This window comes from Heptranchias perlo, chromosome 2 (assembly GCF_035084215.1).
Source record: "Heptranchias perlo isolate sHepPer1 chromosome 2, sHepPer1.hap1, whole genome shotgun sequence".
NCBI lineage: Eukaryota > Metazoa > Chordata > Chondrichthyes > Hexanchiformes > Hexanchidae > Heptranchias > Heptranchias perlo.
In genome coordinates this window covers 130,554,796-130,567,860 of record NC_090326.1, presented here as the reverse complement: position 1 = coordinate 130,567,860, position 13,065 = coordinate 130,554,796, and the positions used below count along the sequence as shown (strand labels likewise).

General features: G+C 42.7%; 1 protein-coding gene across 2 annotated transcripts in view; it reads left to right on the top strand.

Moving 5' to 3' along the window:
* Positions 1 to 13,065, top strand: part of LOC137343785 (rho GTPase-activating protein 21-like) — a 224,389-nt gene that overhangs the window by 120,936 nt on the left and 90,388 nt on the right. The gene's annotated exons all lie outside the window — the stretch shown is intronic.

Sequence of the window (13,065 nt, the reverse complement as noted above, 5' to 3'; positions counted from 1 at the left end):
ACAATAATTTAGTCTGCAAACTGACATTTTACTTTTGTCTTGTACGACCTCAGTTTGTTTTTGTAGTGAGATGTGTTTTACATTAATAATTCTATACGTACATGCAGTCGCAGCGCATATTAAAGTACTCCAGTTCTAATTACTTTGCCTAGAATATTTGAGTTGAGGATTTCTGAAATCTATTGAGGTACATCGGCCATCTTGTCTGAGTGTCTGAGACAATTGGTTACTGTCAAAAGTAAGGAAATCCAGCAATATACGTTTTGGCCATATTTCTTTATGTATTTAACGTTTCAGACAAGCATTTGGCTCGTGGAAATCCATCACCGGGCTTAAGAATGTCCAAACTAAACTATGGAGAAATTCACACAAAAGGTGTTTCCATTTCTCTGATATGAGATGGATTGTTTCTCCATATTGTCACACCCCAGTTGCCTATGCCTGGAAAGCTTGGTTGTTAACAATCTTAAGCTTGTGTCGGAGTACTGCTGGGGTTTAATCAGCAGTTTGCGAGCACAGAGCACTGTATGTCCAGCCAAGAATACCCTCCCAGTTAGGATATTGGCTTTCAGGGTTATCTGGAGCTGGGTGGGAAGAATGCTAGCCACTTTAGACAGAACTATTCCTTTAGTTCCTAACAATGAGCCAAGCTGGCCAGTCGTCAATAGTGCTTTGCAGGGCTGCATACCTTCTTCACTCAGGTATTGGATCAAGATACATTGAAACCTGTAAATTATGGACACATTAGGGACTGGCATCAGCTTTCTTTTTGCAGGTGTCCTTATTTTCAAAATGGTCATTGAATGTACTGTAAAAATCTTCAGTAGAATGGGGAGTTCTTTACCCAACATCCTTGGCAGCAGAGAAACCACTATTCCTGGAATAGAGCTGTGCAAGTACTCAATCCCAGAGACAGAGCGGGTTCTCTGCCACTATGGATGCTGGGTAAAGAGCTCCCCATTTCACAAAACCCGCCGTCACCTCGCGCTGACCTGCGTGTCTCGTATTTTAAGTTGTAAAAGGGCTTGGTGCATTGAAGGCTGTCTGTAGTTTGTAATTTGCCAGTGTCTGTGGTTTGAGTGCCTCTTGTATATTTTACCATGCAAGTTATTTGGGTCTCAATAAGAGTCTGTTTTTTGGGAGTGTCTGTTTATACAGGTTTCACTGCAGTTCCAAACTCCCAGCTATCTTGGAGCCAACTTGATCACAGAGACTGTATTTATTCCCCCAATCCCTAAAGAATGGTAGTCACAATTTAACAAGTATAGGTTAAGCCCTTACTAGAAGGACAGCAGACATAGAGTTCTCATGAGCAGCATGAATAATAAAATATGAGTGTATTAACAAGATGTGAATGGGAAGAAAATAGGAAGCAACCTGAGGTCAGATTGCTGAAGCCAGCAGGAGAGAATGGTATTGGGTAGGTATTGGAGTGGAAAGAAAAAACTGGGTTGAGGTGAACGCTTAACTGCAAGACCGCAAAGAACATAGGAGGCCAGTTGCAAGGGTAGGAACGATGGGATACGAGAGGAAACATAAATAGGAGCAGGAGTAGGCTATACAACCTCTCGAGCCTGCTCCGCCATTCAGTAAGATAATGGCTGATCTTCGACCTCAACTTCACTTTCCCGCCCAATCCCCACATCCCTTGATTCCCCTGGAGTCCAAAAATCTATCTATTTCAGCCTTGAATATACTCAATGACTCAACCCCAGAGGGCTGTGGATGCTGAGAATTCCAAAGATTCACAACCCTCTGAGTGAAGAAATTTCTCCTCATCAGTCCTAAATGGCCGACTCCTTATCCTGAGGAACTGGAAGATAGTTGTAAACCGGGAGAAGGAAAATTGTTGTCAGTTGCAAGAAGAGAAGGGAGACTGGGGAATGAATTAAAATAAATTTTATAACAAAAAAAAGTAAAGAGAAAAGAAAATCTAAGACATAATATAGGAAAAATGTACCTGTAAAAAGGGAAATGGCAATGCAATGCAGCTGAGTTGTTAGAAATGTGATCAACAACACCATCTAGTGGCCAGAGCTTGTAATTGCATTGACAGTGACAAGAAAAAGAATGGGAACCACCCCCCAATAGAAAAGATACAGCACAGAAGGGGGTCATTCGGCCCATCGTGTCAGCGCTGGCTCAAAGAACAACCAGGTGCCCATTTCTAATCCCACCTTCCAGCACCCAGTCCATAGCCTTGCAGCTTACAGCACTTTAGGAGCAGGTCCAGGTACTTTTTAAAAGAGTTGAGGGTCCCTGCCTCTACCACCAATTCGGGCAGCGAATTCCATACACCCACCACCCTCTGGGTAAAAAAGTTTTCCCTCATGACCCCTCTAATCCTTCTGCCAACCAACTTAAATCTATGTCCTCTAGTTCTTGAACTCTCCGCTCGGGGAAACAGGTACTTCCTGTCTACTCTATCTGGGCCCTTCATAATTTTGTACACCTCAAACAAGTCTCCCCTCAGCCTCCTCTGCACCAAGGAAAACAACCCCAGCCTATCCAATCTCGCCTCATAGCTGCAGTTTACAGGCCCAGGCAACATTCTTGTAAATCTTCTCTGCACTCTCTCCAGCGCAATTATGTCCTTCCTGTAATGTGGTGACCAGAACTGCGCACAATACTCCGCTGGTAAGGCCACAGCTGTTTTATACAGTTCCATCATTACATCCCTGCTTTTGTATTCTATACCTCGGCTAATAACGGAGACCATTCTGTATGCCTTTTTCACAACCTTATCTACCTGTACTGCCACCTTCAGGGACCTGTGCACATGCACTCCAAGGTCACTCACTTCCTTTATCCCTCAATATATTCTCGTTTACTCCGTATTCCCTCTTACTGTTTGCCCTCCCTAAGTGCATTACCTCACACTTCTCCGGGTTGAACTCCATTTGCCACTTTTACACCCACTCCACCAACCCATTGATACCTCCTTGGAATCTACAGTTATCCTCTTCACTAGCAACTATACGGCCAATTTTTGTGCTGTCTGCAAATTTGCCAATCATGCCCTCTACATTCAAGTCCAAATCATTAATTTATACCACAAACAGCAAGGGACCCAACACTGAGCTCTGTGGCACACCACTGGAAACGGATTTCCATTCCCAGGACATCCATCGACAGTTACCCTTTGTTTCCTGTTACTGAGCCAATTTTGGATCCAATTCCTGTAACCCATGGGCTTTTACCTTTCTAACCAGTCTGCCATGTGGGACCTTGTCAAATGTCTTACTAAAATCCATGTAGACAACATCCACTGCACTACCCTCATCAATCCTCCTTGTCACTTACTCAAAGAATTCAATCAGATTTGTAAGGCATGACCTTCCCTGAACAAATCCATGCTGACTATCCCTGATTAAACCATGCCTTTCCGAGTGACAGTTTATCCTTTCTCTCAGAATTGATTCTAATAGTTTGCCCACCACCGAGGTAAGACTGGCCGGCCTATAATTGTTCGGCCTTTCCCTCGTACCCTTTTTAAACAATGGTACTACGTTTGCAGTCTTCCAGTCCTCCAGTACCTCCCCTGTATCTAGTGAGGATTGGAATATGATCCTCAGAGCATCCGCTATTTCCTCCCTGGCTTCCTTCAATAGCCTAGGAAACAATCCATCCGTCCCTGGTGACTTAACAACTTTCAAGGATTCCAGTCCCTCTAGTACGTCCTCTCTCGTAATGTTTACCTTATCCAATATTTCACACCTCTCCTCTTCAACTACTACGTCCGGATCATCCCTTTCCCTTGTGAATATGGAGACAAAATATTCATTTAAAACCCTACCCACATCCTCTGCTTCTACACACAAGTCACCCTTATCATCCCTGATAGGTCGCACCTCTTCCTTAGCTATCCTCCTGTTCTTAATGTACTGATAAAACATCTTTGGGGTTTTCTTTAATCTTACTAGCTAATATTTTTTCATGCACTCTCTTTGCTTTCCTTATTTCCCTTTTTACATCATCCCTGTGCTTTCTGCAGTATTTAGTTTCTGTGACAGTCATAAGCTTTCTTTTTCTGCTTTATCTTGCCCCGTATACTTCTAGACAACCAGGGGGCTCTAAATTTGGCAATGCCGCCCTTTTTCTTTGAGGGGACATGTCTGCATTGTACCTGTAGAATTTCACTTTTTAGTGCCTCCCACTGGCTTGCCACTGATTTCTCCTCAAGTAGTTGTGTCCAGTCCACTTCTGCCAAATCACCTCTTAGTTCTGTAAAAATTTGCCTTCCCCCAATTTAAAATGTTTGCTCCTGGTTTAATTCTATCCTTATCCATAATATTGCTCAAACTAACTGAATTATGGTCACTATCCCCAATATGGTCACCCATTGTCACTTCACCCACTTGCCCATCTTCATTTCCCAGGACTAAATCTAGAATTGCATCCCTTGTTGGGCTTGTCACGTACTGGCTAAAAAAGTTCTCCTGGACTCCGATCAAGAATTTTGCACCCTCTGTGCCCCTCACACTGTTTGAATCCCAGTTGATGTTAGGGTAGTTGATGTCCCCTACTATTATTGCCCTCTTATTTTTGTGCTCAGAAATTTGCCTACATATTTGTTCTTCTATCTCCCTTTCGCTATTTGGGGGTCTATAGTACACTTCTAGTAGTGTGACTGCCCCTTTTTTATTTCTTAGTTCAACCCATATGGCCTCAATTGATGATCCATTTAGTATATCATCCCTTCTCACAACTGTAATTGATTCCTTAACCAATAATGCTACCCCCCCTCCGTTTTTATCACCCACTCTATACTGCCTGAAAACTCTCTATCCAGGGATATTGAGCTGCCAATTATCCCCCTCTTTAAACCAGGTTTCCGTTATAGCAATGATATGCTGCCATGTGTCAATCTGTGCCCTTAGCTCATCTGCTTTATTTGGAATACTCCTTGCATTGAAGTATATACCCTTTAACCCCGTCAAATTCCTGTGCTGAACACTATTTAACCTCTGCTTCTTTTGCCTTTGAGTCGCTAACTACGACACTAACTGCTTTTCTACTTCCCGTTTCTTGGTCTGAATTTGTCCTATCTGTACCTGCCCTTTGGTTCCCATCCCCCTGCCATTCTAGTTTAAACCCTCCCCAACTGAACTAGCAAATGTGGTCATAAGAAATTATATTGGAAAAAATTGGCACAAAAGTGTGACCAAACAAACCATGACAACAGGAAGTAAGGTTTGTAGAAATAATTCTGTACTTCTGTCATCTTCTGTTTCTGTTTGTCTTTTCTTTGGCTGGGAGACAGTGGGTGGCATGATGGAAAAAGGAGGTAATTATGGCTGCAGGCAGCATTTAGGATGGGGATTGTGGCGAAAATGTTGCCTTCAACGACCCCCTTTCCATTTTGTCCCCCAATTTCTCTCCCTCGTTCCCAACATCACTTCAGCTTCCCAACGGACTTTCTTCCATCACTAACCCTATCTACAACAGAAAATGCTGGAAATACTTAGCAAGTCCTGTCTACTTTGAACCCATGTATCCCCTCCTCCCCCTTGTTCTGCAGTCATTCACCTCACCTGTAACTATGCATCCAGTCTCCCTTCCTTCCCCTATTCCCACTCCCTCCACCCAAAGACAGGTGCCAAGAGGCTACATGCCCCCCCTCCCCCAAGTTTGTTTACCCCTCCCACTCCCTCCTCCTCCCCCCCTCCTTTTTCCTCTAGCTGTTTCCTTAAGAGTAAAACAAAAGCAAAATACTGCAAATGCTGGAAATCTGAAAGTTTAAAAACTACTAATGCTGGAAACATTCAGCAGATCAGATAGCATCTGTGGAGAGAGAAAGTGTTAACTTATCAAATCGATGACCTTTCATCAGAACTAGAAGATGTTAGAGGTGAACAGCTTTTAAGCAAATGCAGAGCCAGGGAAAGGGGGGCAGAAAATGAACAAAAGGGAGAGGTCTGAGATAGGATGGAGGGCATAGTTTCATAGTATGGTTCGTTGTATGGTACAGCACAGGAGGAGGCATTTCGGCCCATCGCACCTGTGGCGGCTCTTTGAAAGAGCTATCCAATTAGTCCCATTCCCCAGCTCTTTCCCCATAGCCCTATAGCCCTATAAATATTTTCCCTTCAAGTATTTATCTAATTCCCCTCTTTGAAAGTTACTATTGAATCTGTTTCCACCACCCTGCAGGCAGTGCATTCCAGATCATTCCAACACGCTGCATAAAAGAACATTTCCTCATGTCGCCTCTGGCTCTTTTGCCGATCACCTTAAATCTGTGTACCCTGGTCACCGACTGTTCTGCCACTGAAATCAGTTTCTCCTTATTTACTCTATCAAAACTGTTCATTATTTTGAACGCCTCTATCAAATCTTCCCCCTAACATTCTCTGCTCTAAAGAGAACAACCTGAGCTGCTCCAATATCTCCACATAACTGAAGTCCCTCATCCCTGGTACCATTCTAGTAAATCTCTTCTGCACCCGCTCTAAGGCCTTGACATCCTTCCTAAAGTGTGGTGCCCAGAATTGAACACAGTACTCCAGCTGAGGCCTAACCAATGTTTTATAAAGGTTTAGCATAACTTCTATGCTTTTGCACTCTGCCTCTATTAAAGCCCAGGATCCCATATGCTTTTTTAGCAGCCGTCTCAACTTGTCCTGCCACCTTCAAAGATTTTTGTACATACACCCCCTGGTCTCTCTGTTCCTGCACTCCCTTTAAAATTGCACCATTTAGTTTATATTGCCTCTCCTCATTCTTCCTACCAAAATGCATCACTTCACAATTCTCTGCATTAAATTTCATCTGCCATGTGTCTGCCCATTTCACCAGTCTGTCTATGTCCTTCTGAAGTCTGTTACTATCCTCACATTGTTTACTACATTTCCGAGTTTTGTGTCATCTGCAAACTTTGAAATGATACGCTCTATACTCAAGTCCAAGTCATTAATATATATCAAAAAGAGCAGTGATCCTAATACTGACCCCTGGGGAACACCACTTATACTGTTATAAATTGGATAGCCAGGTAGTGAAGGATAGAATACTAGACCTTATTCACAGAGCTCCACGCCCTAGAGCAGCTCGCCTATAAATGGATGAGAGCTCCCAATTGAAGAGAACCACCTGAATACAATTAACACTTTGATATAAATCACATGGATACAATTAACATATACTTCCCTCCAGTCTGAAAAACAACCATTCACCACTACTCTCTCTGCTTTCTGTCCCTTAGCCAATTTTCTATCCACACTGCCACTGTCCCTTTAATCCTGTGGGCTTTAATTTTGATAACAAGTCTATTATGTGGTACTTTATCAATTGCACTACCTTCATAAACTGTTACTTCATCAAAGAACTCAATCAAGTTAGTCAAACACGATTTTCCTTTAACAAATCCATGCTGACTTTTTTATTTATTAGCTTATACTTTTCCAAGTGCCAGTTAGTTTATTGTGTCTCAAAGTTTCCCCACCACTGACATTAGGCTGTCTGGCCTCTAATTGTCTGGTTTATCCCTCTCCCCTTTTTGTACGGGTTGTAACATTTCCAATCCCCCAGTCCTCTGGCACCACTCCCATCACTCTAGTAGGAGTGATCTTTCTCCTGATCTCCACCCAATCATATCTTTCTACTAGGCATTTCACAGTCTTGCAATCTTATCATTGAGTTTAACAACTTTAGATCTTAACCACCGCTTCCATTTTCTCTCGGACGCCAACTGCTGGTAATGAAGGATGGCTGAACAAGAGCCACTGGGATCAGAGGTAGTGTGGGCTAGTGCTTGAGGTGGGAATCCCCTTACATGGCTGGCAGTGCTCTGCACCCCTGGGGTGTACCTGGCTTTCTTCTGCCACATTCCCGGGCCATGGGAGCCTTCTTTTTGCCAGATTTTCTAAATTCCCTCCCCCTCTGCTATTCTGCTGGAACCATTTACACTACCTCTGGATGCATCTTTTGTTTCTACACTTGTCTCATTACCACCCCCTTTTGTCTTTCACAATCATCCCTTTTGTCATTCAATCATTCATGCCCTCCACCTTATCACAGACCTCTCTCCCTTTTGTTCTTTTCCTGCCCCCTTTTCCCTGGCTTTATACTTGCTTAAAAGTTGTTCATCTCTAACATCTTCCAGTTCCGATGAAAGATCATCGACCTGAAACGTTAACTCTGTTTTTCTCTCCACAGATGCTGCCTGACCTGCTGAGTGTTTCCAACATTTTCTGTTTTTATTCCTTAAGAGTCCTTGTTTGATTTCAAAATTAAACTTTTATTTAAAAAAAAATCAATTTTGAGTGAGGCAAGATATCGTCTCTGTCTGCCTCTCTCTCTATTGTTTCTTTTTCACTCTTTGTCTCTCTTTGCCTGCCTCTATCTGTGAACCACAATGCTACAACCCCATTACCTTGCTGAGCATAAAATTTGGGATATAACCCAATGTCATGTTGGATTCTCCCTTTGTTGAGAAAGAATCCCACCCCGTAGCCAGGACTGAATCCCACCCCGTACCCAGGACTGAATCCCACCCTGCGGAACAGAAATATTACACGCCTCTCTTTTTTTCCCTCCCCCAATATAAACATAGAAATGTAGAATGACCCCCCCCCCCCCCCAACCCACACTGGGCATTCCCTCTGCATTGAGCAGAAATCCAGTGATCGCACCCCACTTTCCACTGAGCATTACTTTGCTGAATGGAATCCACCTGCTCAGCCGAGCAACACCCTGTCCCTGACCAAACTGACCATTCAGGTGATCAGAGCCCACACATCTTTGACCCTCCACCAACACGATCACAGGTGCTCTGAGCCCACACCTCCCGGGCAAACAACCTCTTCCCACCCCCCATCCACTGAGCGTCATTCAGATAATTGGAACCCTGTCTGCTCATCTGATCGCAACCATTCCTGCCCTCCCATTGAGTTGCACATAGCTGTTTGGAGCCAACCTCCCTGCCCTCCTTTCTCCATTCTCCCCCTCTTTTTCTTGCCTTCCACAAGCCCCAGAATACATTTTACTAACAATGGAATTTGACTTACTCAGAAACTGTAAATCAGTGGACCAGATGTTACTCCCTACATGGTATAAACATCCCTCTTGTTACAAAACAGCAAATTCTCTGACCAATGCCATGGGCGTTCTGGTATGTTCATTTCCATGTTCTTCTATGTTTGTCACAATTGTGACACTTCAGTAATGCCCTTGTGATACAGCATTACTTATTGAAATCAGTGTAACAGTTAACACCTACAATACACACTTCCTCCATTGCTGGCGCTGTCGTGCTTTTTCTGTTCTTTAGTGCAAACCCTAAGCCTGTCTTAGCCTGTTTGCTGAGCCCAAGAAGTTAAATGTATTTTTCCACTAGCCATCGAATTTAAAATTCTGTTAAGCTCCCACTGCCGCCTCTTCACCCACTTCTTGAAAACTGGCTGCTGACAAAATGTCTGCTCCCACCAGTTTCCAGCCCCGACTCTTCCAATTGATTTTCACCTGCAACTAAACTTCCACTTTTCCCCTTCTTCAAAGCTCTGCTGTTGGCCTTTCCTCAAAACTGGTGGCAAAAATCTACCCCCCCCCCCCCCAGCAATTAGTTTGACCTGTCTTTGCTTTTCAAAATACTTTGCCATCTTTTCAATTTCAATGCCTTGATCCTTTTAAAAAGTTTCAGCCTCCTCACCCTATTGGTTTGGGGGCACCTCCTTGCCACATTCTTGACCCTCTGCCTGCTCTTTACAGATTTTCTGTTTCTGCTCCTGCAAGTTTGCAGCCCAACCCTGACTCTACCAAAATTTTAACCCTCTTTTCCCCCACTCTGATGCCCAACCAGAGGCCCACTTTTCAAAAATATTAGCCCTCCCTCTGCAGATTCCCAGCACTAAAACCTACTGTATAAAGATTTTAGGCTCCCTTATCCATTGACGCTCAGTTAATTTGCAAGGATCCATTTGTAGTATTTAAACTAGAGAAATGCTAGGAATTTGGGCATTAGTGGGAATTTACATGCCAGACAGGCATCAAAAAAAAACTGGCAAATGGGTATGGCAAATGCATATTAAAATTTCAAAATAACAAACTAGTGCTATCACTGGGACCCTTTCCTCCAATGCTGCTTTCTTGGTCTGTAACAAATTCTGTTTGGTTATTTTTCAGAATTATTTCAAGAAAAGCTAGAGGACAAATTTCAAAAGCTTTATTCTGCTTAAAATTAAATTTTTTTAGAAAAAAACAAAAGGGGTTTATGTGGCCCTTTCTGCATTTTGTCTGACCACATGCTCCCTGCTTATAAGATATTTGATATCCGAAATGGTATAGTTATGTCAAAAATGGACAAGTAACTGTAAACATTCCAAACGGGTACGGTAGCATAGTGGTTGTTACTGGACTAGTAATCCAGAGGCCTGGACTAATAGTCCGGAGTCATGAGTTCAAATCCTGCCTCAGCAGCTGGGGAATTTAAATTCAATTAATTAAATTTTAAAAAACTAGTATCAGTAATGGTGGCCATGAAACTACCGGATTGTCGTAAAAACCCATCTGGTTCATTACCGTCCTTACCCGGTCTGGCCTGTATGTGACTCCAGACCCACAGCAATGTGGTTGATTCTTAATCACCCACTGAAATGGCCTAGCAAGCCACTCAGTTGTTCAAGAAGGCGCCTTTTCATGGGCAATTAAGGATGGGCAATAAATGCTGGCCTTGTCAGCAACGTCCACATCCCATGAACAAATTTTAAAAAATCATGTCGAACTCTTGCAGATTTTGTCAACCTGCTGAAGTAGATCTGGCCATGTAGCAGTTGATAATCTATGCTAAGATAGGTAGAATGGACTGTCGTGCTTGAATTCATCCAGATTGACCCCCATAATCTTGATCGTCAGATGAGTTGAGTAGACCATTTCTAGTGGCTACCGGTTAAAACCCCATTCACAATTGCATCATAGAATCTTACAGCACAGAAGGAGGCCATATGGCCCATCATGCCTGTGCCAACTCTTTGAAAGAGCTGTCCAATTTAGTCCCACACCCCAGCTTTTTCCCCATAACCTTGCAAATTAGTCCTCTTTAAGTACATGTCCAATTGCCTTTTGAAAGTTCCTATAGAATCTGCTTACACCACTCTTCCAGGCCATGCAATCCAGATCTTAACAACCCTCTGTGCAAAAAAAAATTCTCCTCATTTCCTCTCTAGTTCTTTTGCCATTTATTTAAAATCTGTGACCTCTGGTTACTGACCCACTTGCCAGAGGAAACAGCTTCTCTCTACTTGCTCTATCAAAACCCCTCATAATTTTGAATACCTCTATTAGGTCGCCCCTTAACCTTCTCTGCTGTAGGGAGAACAATCCCAGCTTTTTCACATAACTGAAGTCCCTCATCCCTGGTATCATTGTGGCAAACCTCCTCTGTACCCCCTACAAAGCCTTGACATCCTTCCTAAAGTGTGGTGCCCAGAATTGTACACCATACTCCAGATGAGGCCAAACCAATGATTTGTAAAGGTTTAGCATGACTTCTTTGTTTTTGTATTACCCCTATTTACAAAGCCAAGTATCCCATATGCTTTCTTAACCACCTTATCAACTTGCCCTGCCACTTCCAAAGATTTGTGAATATGCATCCTCAGGTCCCTCTGCTCTTGCCCCCCTCAAAGCAGTACCACTTAGATTATACTGCCTCTCCATGTTACTCCTCCCAAAGTTCACTACTTCACACTTATCCTCATTAAATTTCATCTGCCTTGTGTCTGCCCATTTCACCAGTCTGTCTATGTTCTCCTGAAGTCTGCTACTATCCTGCTCACTATTTACTACTTTGCCAAATTTTGTATCATCCGCAAACTTCGAAATTGTACTCCCTATACCCAAGTCCTTGTCATTTATATATAACAAGAAAAGCAATGGTCCTAATACCGACCCTTGGGGAACCCCACGGCATACTTCTCTTCCGTTAGAAGAAACATCCGTTCACCAATCTCTGCCTCCTATCCCGTAGCCAGTTACCTACCCAAGTTACTACCGTCCCTTTAATCCCATGCTTTTCTATTTTCCGAATAAGTCAGTTATGTGGTACTTTATCAATGCCTTTTGATAGTCCACATATACAACATCCACTGCACTACCTTCATCAAACCTCTCTGTTACTTCATCAAAGAACTCAATCACGTTAGTCAGACATGATTTTCCTTTAACAAATCAGTGTTGGCTGTCCCTTATTAACCCATGCTTCTCCAAGTGAGAATTAATTTTGTCCTTGACAATGGGCTCTACTAGTTTTCCCACCATTGATGATAGATTGACTGGCCTGTAGTTACCAGGTTTATCCCTCTTCTCCTTTTTAGAACAGGGGTGTAACATTTGCAATCCTCCAGTCCTCTGGCACCACTCCCATATCAAAGGAGGATTGAAAGATTGTGGTCCGAGCTTCTGCTATCTCCACCCCAGCTTCCCTCAGCAACCTAAGATGCATCCCATCGAGACTGGGTGACTTGTTAACTTTGAGTGATGCCAAACTATTTAGCGTCTGATTTCTATCTATTTTTATCCTATCCAATATCTCTACTCTCCTCCTCTACTGTGACATTAACTTTATCCTCTTTTGTAAAGACAGATGCAAAGTATTCATTCAGTACCTCGGTCATGTCCTCTGCCTCAACAAGAAGATTCCCATTTTTTGTCCCTAATTGGCCCCACCATTTCTTCAATTATCCTTTTACTTTTTATGTTTATAAAAGATTTTTGGGTTTGCTTTTATGTTACCCGCTAATCTATTCTCTTACTCTCTCTTTGCCCTTCTTATCCTTTTGCTTTCAATAGGTATTTGTAGCAGACTTTGTAAATTCTACATTGGAGTATTTACAAAGTATTGCTAAGAAAAATTATAGTTTAAAGTGATTTCTGCAATGTATGAAGTACTTGTAATATTCAGTCTGGTCATGCATGTTTCAGCTGGATTTATTTTTACTGTGATTTTTGAAAAAGGTGCTGTGTTGACCTAAGCAGTAGAATCGTATTTTGGCTATATAGCAATTGATAGTTCAGTTGATGTTCTAAGCTTAGGTGGTTTCATCCAGATTGACGCCCATAATCTTAATG